Source organism: Mustela erminea, chromosome X (genome assembly GCF_009829155.1).
Source record: "Mustela erminea isolate mMusErm1 chromosome X, mMusErm1.Pri, whole genome shotgun sequence".
NCBI classification, from domain to species: domain Eukaryota; kingdom Metazoa; phylum Chordata; class Mammalia; order Carnivora; family Mustelidae; genus Mustela; species Mustela erminea.
In genome coordinates, this window is record NC_045635.1 from 6620188 (window position 1) to 6626849 (window position 6662).

Sequence of the window (6662 nt, forward strand, 5' to 3'; positions counted from 1 at the left end):
GCAGGCTTCCCGCTGAGCAGAGAGCGCGATGTGGGACTCGATCCCAGGACTCTGGGATCATGACCTGAGCCGAAGGCAGATGCTTCACGGACTGAGCTACCCAGGTGCCCCTTCAGCTTATTTTTAAAACACATTAACTTTACCAGCTAAAAACCTACCTAAAATATTAATGAGTACAGATGTACCCTGCTTAAAATAATTTCATTAAGCATTTTTCAGCGATGGTTCCTGTTTAAAGTTTAAGAAAAAAAAGTTTTTTAAGTAATCTCTGCACCCAACGTGGGGCTTGAACTCATGGCCCCGATATCAAGAATCGCAGGTTCTACTAGCTGAGTCAGCCAGGCACCCCGAAAGAAAAAAAGCATTTTTGAAAAAGGTTTATTTTAGAGAGAGAGCACACAGGCTGGGGATAGAGGCAGAGAGAGAGGGAGAGAATCTCAAGCAGACTCCCCACTGAGCCCAGAGCCCAACGTAAGGCTCGCCCCCACAGCCCTCAGATCACAACCTGAGCCGAAACAATGAGTCTGATGCCCAAGCAACTGAGCCATCCGGGCGCTCTAAAAAAAAAATTTTTTTTTAGTAAAATCAAATCATTACTGGAACCATTGTCTGTTTTCTTTTTTTGCTTTTTTTTCCCCCGAAAAAAAACATGACTAGAAAAATGTTAATATTTCAGAGAGAAGAGTCTTTCTGCAGAGACACTATCCAGGAGCAAAGCAAAAAAAAAAAAAAAAAAATTAAGATTTATTTATTTTATGGCTAAGAGACACATGAAAAAATGCTCATCATCTTTAGCCATCAGGGAGATTCAAATCACAACCACACCAGGATCCCACCTTACACCAGTCAGAATGGCCAAAATTAGCAAGACAGGAAACAACATGTGTTGGAGGGGATGTGGAGAAAGGGGAACCCTCTTACACTGTTGGTGGGAATGCAAGTTGGTGCAGCCACTTTGGAAAACAGTGTGGAGGTTCCTTAAGAAATTAAAAATAGAACTTCCCTATGACCCTGCAATTGCACTATTGGGTATTTACCCCAAAGATACAGATGTAGTGAGAAGAGGGGCCATATGCACCCCAAGGTTTATAGTAGCAATGGCCACGGTCGCCAAACTGTGGAAAGAACCAAGACGCCCTTCAACGGACGAACGGATTAAGGAAGACGTGGTCCATGTATACGACGGAGTATTATGCCTCCCTCAGAAAGGACGAATACCCAACTTTTGTAGCAACATGGACGGGACTGGAGGAGATCATGCTGAGTGAAGTAAGTCAAGCAGAGAGAGTCAATTATCATATGGTTTCACTTTATTGTGGAGCATAAGGAATAACACGGAGGACATGGGGAGATGGAGAGGAGAACGGAGTTGAGAGAAATCAGAGGGGGAGATGAAGCATGAGAGACTGTGGACTCTGAGGAACAGAGGGTTTTGGAGGGGAGAGGGATGGGGGGATGGGTGAGCCTGGTGGTGGGTATTGAGGAGGGCACGGATTGCATGGAGCACTGGGTGTGGGGCATAAACAATGATCTCTGGAACACTGAAAAAATAAAGTTTAAAAAAAAAGATTTATTTATTTTAGAGAGTGAGTGTGCATGAGTGGGGAGAGGGGCACAGGGGGAGGGAGAGGAGGAATCTCAAGCAGACCCCCCACTGAGCCCAGAGCCTGATGCGGGGCTCGAACCCAGGACCCTGAGATCATGACCTGAGCCAAAATCAAGAGTGGGCCATTCAACTGACTGAGCCACCCAGGCGCTCAGGAACAAAGCAAATTCTGAGCGCAGTAAAATCATGGTGCTCTCATAGTCTCCAGGATCTTGACACATCAGCCTGTCAGTAGTTAGGCCTGCAGTCCATGTGCATGCCTGTTTGAACCTTCTCCAGCTCGGAGAGCTTGCCGTCATTTTGATAAAGGTTGCTGAAGTCCAGGGACATATTTTCGTCTCAACTCCTTCAGCATGTTTTCCAATCTATTTGAAAAAGAAAAACCTCAAGTCTTTTCCCAGAGCATGTAGCTCTTTTACGGCTCACGCCTATTTGGAAGATAGAATACTTTTGCAAAAAAAAACACTGGATTCTGGAATGTTTCTTCCATACGCGTTTTGCTTGAAAAATCTGCTTTTTGCATTCAGCACTTTTTTCATGTTCTTCAGAGATGTTCCGTTCTGTCTTAGTGAATTTCTTGTTGTAATTTTCCAGCTGTCTGAGATTTACATTATACACCAGCAAGGTTTTGCCCATTGAAAACCCTCACTGTGACGCTGGTATTAGCCATACCCCTCCTCCTGGACTCCAGAGCTGCACTAGAAAATCTACTAGCTGAGTCTCTATCCCCATCAACTGAAAGAAACTTCCTGTGTCTCACAGTCAGTCATGATTCCTGTGGCCTGCCCAGTGGTCGTGATGATGGTTCCCATCCCATTTTTGTTATTAAAAATACTTCAACATTTTAATAACAATTTATTAAAGTATAAATCACATACCATAAAAAACCACAGGTACAAGGGAGGTTTTTAGTATATTCACATAACTGTACAGCCAGCACCGCTTACCTGATGACAGAACATTTCGTCACTCCAAAAAGAAACCCCACCAGCAGTCCCCCTGAGTCTTCGAGGCTTTTCTGGGTCTCAACAGGATGACGCAGGTGCATCATGTACATTTCAGGACCAAGACCTTGAACCGGCATGTCGGTCCTTCAGTGAGCCCGAGGCATGGAGATGGTATTTAGAGATGAACAATTTAGGCACTGCTGTGCTCATTCTTTGGTTGTCTTGATAGCTAGGTGTTTTAGTGGACAGAACTAGGATATATGAACTTTTAAGAGGAAGAAATATAAAACTTCTTTCAGTTCAAACATGTAGAATCTTTAGCTGCAATTTGATTACATTTCTTTCTCCCAGATTGAAAACCCACCAATTTTTTAAATTTAAATTTTAATTTTTTTTAAGATTTTATTTATTTATTTGACAGAGATCACAAGCAGGCAGAGAAGCAGGCGGGGGGGTCGGGGTGGAGAAGCAGAAGCAGGCTCCTTGCTGAGCAGAGAGCCCGATGTGAGGCTCGATCCCAGGACCCTGGGATCCTGACCCGAGCCGAAGGCAGAGGCTTAACCCACTGAGCCACCCAGGCGCCCCCCCATCTTAAGTAACTTCTTAATTTTTGGTTTATTTTCTATTGCAAATATGGATGTTATATGTTCGTATTTATTCCATCTTTTTAAAAATGCAACCATAGTACATGTATTACCTGGTGTGCATGTATATAACTGGCTTTTTCACTGGACGATAAATTTATCAGTACACAGATCGTCCTCACTGTGTTATGGCTGCATAGTACTCGCCCTCGTGTGGCTGGACTCTGGTTTGTTCAGCCCGTTGCATGTCTCTGCATGCAGGTGTGTATGTGTTAAGACTCTGGGCGAATATGTTTGTCTTTCTGCCGGTATATCTTTAGGATAGATTCCTAGGACTCCTGGAGCACAGGGTCAGTGCACACAGGATCATACAGTTTGCATTCCCATGAGTGATCGGTGAGAACGCCTGCTTCCTCACAGCCTTGTCCAAAAAAAAAAAAAAAAAGAAGAAGATGGGGCGCCTGGGTGGCTCAGTGGGTTAAAGCCTCTGCCTTTGGCTCAGGTCATGATCTCAGGGTCCTGGGATCGAGCCCCGCATCGGACTCTGCTCAGCCAGAAGCCTGCTTCCTTCACTCTCTCTCTGCCTTCCTCTCTGCCTGCTTGTGATCTCTGTCTGTCAAATAAATAAATAAAATCTTTTTTAAAAAAAAAGAAGAAGAAGAAGAAAAAGACTGTAAAACTTTTTTTTTTAAGAATATTTTTTATTTTTTTCGGGGCGCCTGGGTGGCTCAGTGGGTTAAAGCCTCTGCCTTCGGCTCAGGTCATGATCCCAGGGTCCTGTGATCGAGCCCCACATCGGGCTCTCTGCTCAGCGGGAAGCCTGCTTCACACACACACCCCCACCCCCCGCCTGCCTCTCTGCCTACTTGTGATCTCTCTCTGTCAAATAAATAAATAAAATGTTTAAAAAAAACATTTGACAGAGATCACAAGTAGGCAGAGAGAGAGGGGGAAGCAGGCTCCCCGCTGAGCAGAGAGCCCGATGCGGGGCTCTATCCCAGCACCCTGGGATCATGACCTGAGCTGAAGGCAGAGACTTAACCCACTGAGCCACGTAGGTGCCCCCATATTTACTTTTTCCATTCAGCACTTAAGTTGTGTGTGTGTGTGCTATAGGGGTGATAAATATTTCTTCTCTTTTGGTGATACTAATACAACAGTTAAGATAATTTTTTTTTTAATTTTGTATTAGGTGCCTGGGTGGCTCAGTGGGTTAAGCGTCTGCCTTCGGCTCAGGTCATGATCTCAGGGTCCTGGGATCAGCCCCCCATCGGGTTCCCTGCTTAGCGTGGAGCCTGCTTTTCCCTCTCTCCCTCTGCCTGCTGCTTCCCCTGCTTGTGCTCACTCTCTCTCTGTCAAATAAATCAAAATCTTTAGAAAAATAAAAGGAAAATTTAAAATAAATTAAAAATGTTTGTAGTCTGGGGCGCCTGGGTGGCTCAGTCAGTTCAGCATCCAGCTCTTGCTTTCAGCTCAGGTCATGATCTCAGGGTCTTGAGATCGAGCCCGGCGTCAGGCTCCACACTCAGTACGAAGTCAGCTTGAGACTTTCTCTCTCTCTCTGCGTCCCCGGCCCTGCACTCACACGGGCTCCCTCCGTCTCAAATAAATAAATAAACTTTAAAATCAATAAATCAATAAATCATTGCTCCCAGGACCCCACCCGCAGACATGCCCTTCATGGACTGTGGAATCCCGTTTTCTCCCAAACTTCCTGTGTGGCCCAGGCAACTCCCAGTGCAACTTCCAAGCCCTCCTAACCCTCCATTTGATTACATTCCAAAATCCTGCTTGCCACCGGCTGAGGAGAGCCGCAACCCCAGCAGCTCACGCACTGACGAGCTCTTTCCCCAAACAGGCACGGGCTGTGCTCCGCAGAGCGGGGTCACCGACACATTGAAGCAAGAGCGCGGAGGCTCTGGGCACACACCGCCCGCCGTTCACAAGACTCTCCAGATGTCTAAATGGCCTCAGTGAAACTAAATGAATGACTGCAACAATATTAAAAATTAGACATACTCACTTTAATCCAGAGCGACGGACTGAGGTCATCCTGTGTTCACCGGAGAGAAGCGGAAGGACCCGCATGGAATGTCCTTCTTTTCAAAGACTGTTCAGTAAGACTTCGAGAACATCGTGTTCACAGAATTTTTTCCCACTGTGACAGAAGGCTACCAGCTATTTCCGTACATGTCCCAAAAACATTGCCTGTGGACCCAAGTGGGCTGGGTGCTCCTTCAGAATGTTAAACAGACACTTTGCCTTTAGGCTTTGTATCCTGATCTGTGGGCGACAGACTCTTCCTCTCTGATGGAGATTGGGTGAAGTCTTAAAAGCATTCCTTAGTAAATCTTCTTTCTCTGCTTCTCGGCTGATCGTTATTTGCATAATGCCCTTAGGTCTCAAGCATTGGGAACTAGGGGGAAATCACACCCGTTTGCATTTAGTTAAAGAGTTCCTGGCTTTCTTCCCAAGTCTTTGAAAGGAGCTGGGGAGCAAGTCCCAGTCCCATTCAGACCTGCAGGGCTGGCCTTGGCCTGAGTCCCTCGTATTCTCCAGGCAACTACAAGAATGGCTTGTAAACCGGTTCCTAGGTAAACATCATGTTTTCGCCAGTGAAATCTTTCCCTATAATAGGTTGAATTAAGACCAACTTTACATATAGGGGATTGGAATGTGGATTTGTGTAATTTAAGCGGATCGAAACCATGGGTTCCTTGGAAAATGGAAGCTTGAGAAGAAAAGCTTATGAGGAAGGGTTACTCCATCGTGCTCAGAAGAGAGATGGTGACCATGGAGAGAGCAGCACATCTGACACCTGTTGGTCACAGAGGGAAGTGACTGAGTTGGCTTTGGGGGAAATGAGGTGGTTACCCTCTGCCGCCTTCAATCTCAACAAAGAGAAGGGCGATGGGTCATAAAGACCTTACATAGAAAAGGCAAGGGGTTGGGGCGCCTGGGTAGCTCAGCGGGTTAAGCCTCTGCCTTTGGCTCAGGTCATGATCCCAGGGTCCTGGGATCAAGCCCCGCATTGGGCTTTCTGCTCAGCAGGGAGCCTGCTTCCTCCTCTCTCTGCCTGCCTCTCTGCCTACTTGTGTTCTTTGTCTGTCAAATAAATAAATAAATAAAATCTTTAAAAAAAAGAAAAGGCAAGGGGAACACCAAGGCAGGGTTTGCCTTGGGGCAGAAGGGTAAAGGAAGAAAAGGAAAAAAATGAATTTCAAGACCTTCTGCAGCAGCTTTTGGAATGATTATTTTTCACAGGAACAAACAGAGAATGGATCCTGTGTTTTCCAATTGGTGCCAGAGGATCCTGTTAAGGGCTGTGGTATTTCTTTCCTTCTTTCTCTCCCACAGAGATCCTTCCAGGGTAACCAAGAACCAGAGAGATGCCATATGGCATTTGGGCTGGAGACAAAATCAAAGGTGCCAGAACATTCGTTGTTGACCCCGGGAAATAAGGAGTGCACATGACGGTGACAGCACTCCCAGTCCGAGGGAGGGAGGGCAGCTGGGTCAGCGCTG

The 6662-nt window shown here is 46.1% G+C and overlaps 1 long non-coding RNA gene across 1 annotated transcript; it reads right to left on the reverse strand.

Annotated features, from left to right (window-relative positions):
- Positions 1 to 1702: 1702 nt before the first annotated feature.
- Positions 1703 to 5732, reverse strand: LOC116583717. The gene is made up of 3 exons (XR_004282848.1): positions 5161 to 5732; positions 2554 to 2818; positions 1703 to 1971 (listed from the first exon to the last, which is right to left on the reverse strand). It is a non-coding gene; the product is annotated as an uncharacterized LOC116583717 (long non-coding RNA).
- Between the last annotated feature and the right edge of the window lie 930 nt (positions 5733 to 6662).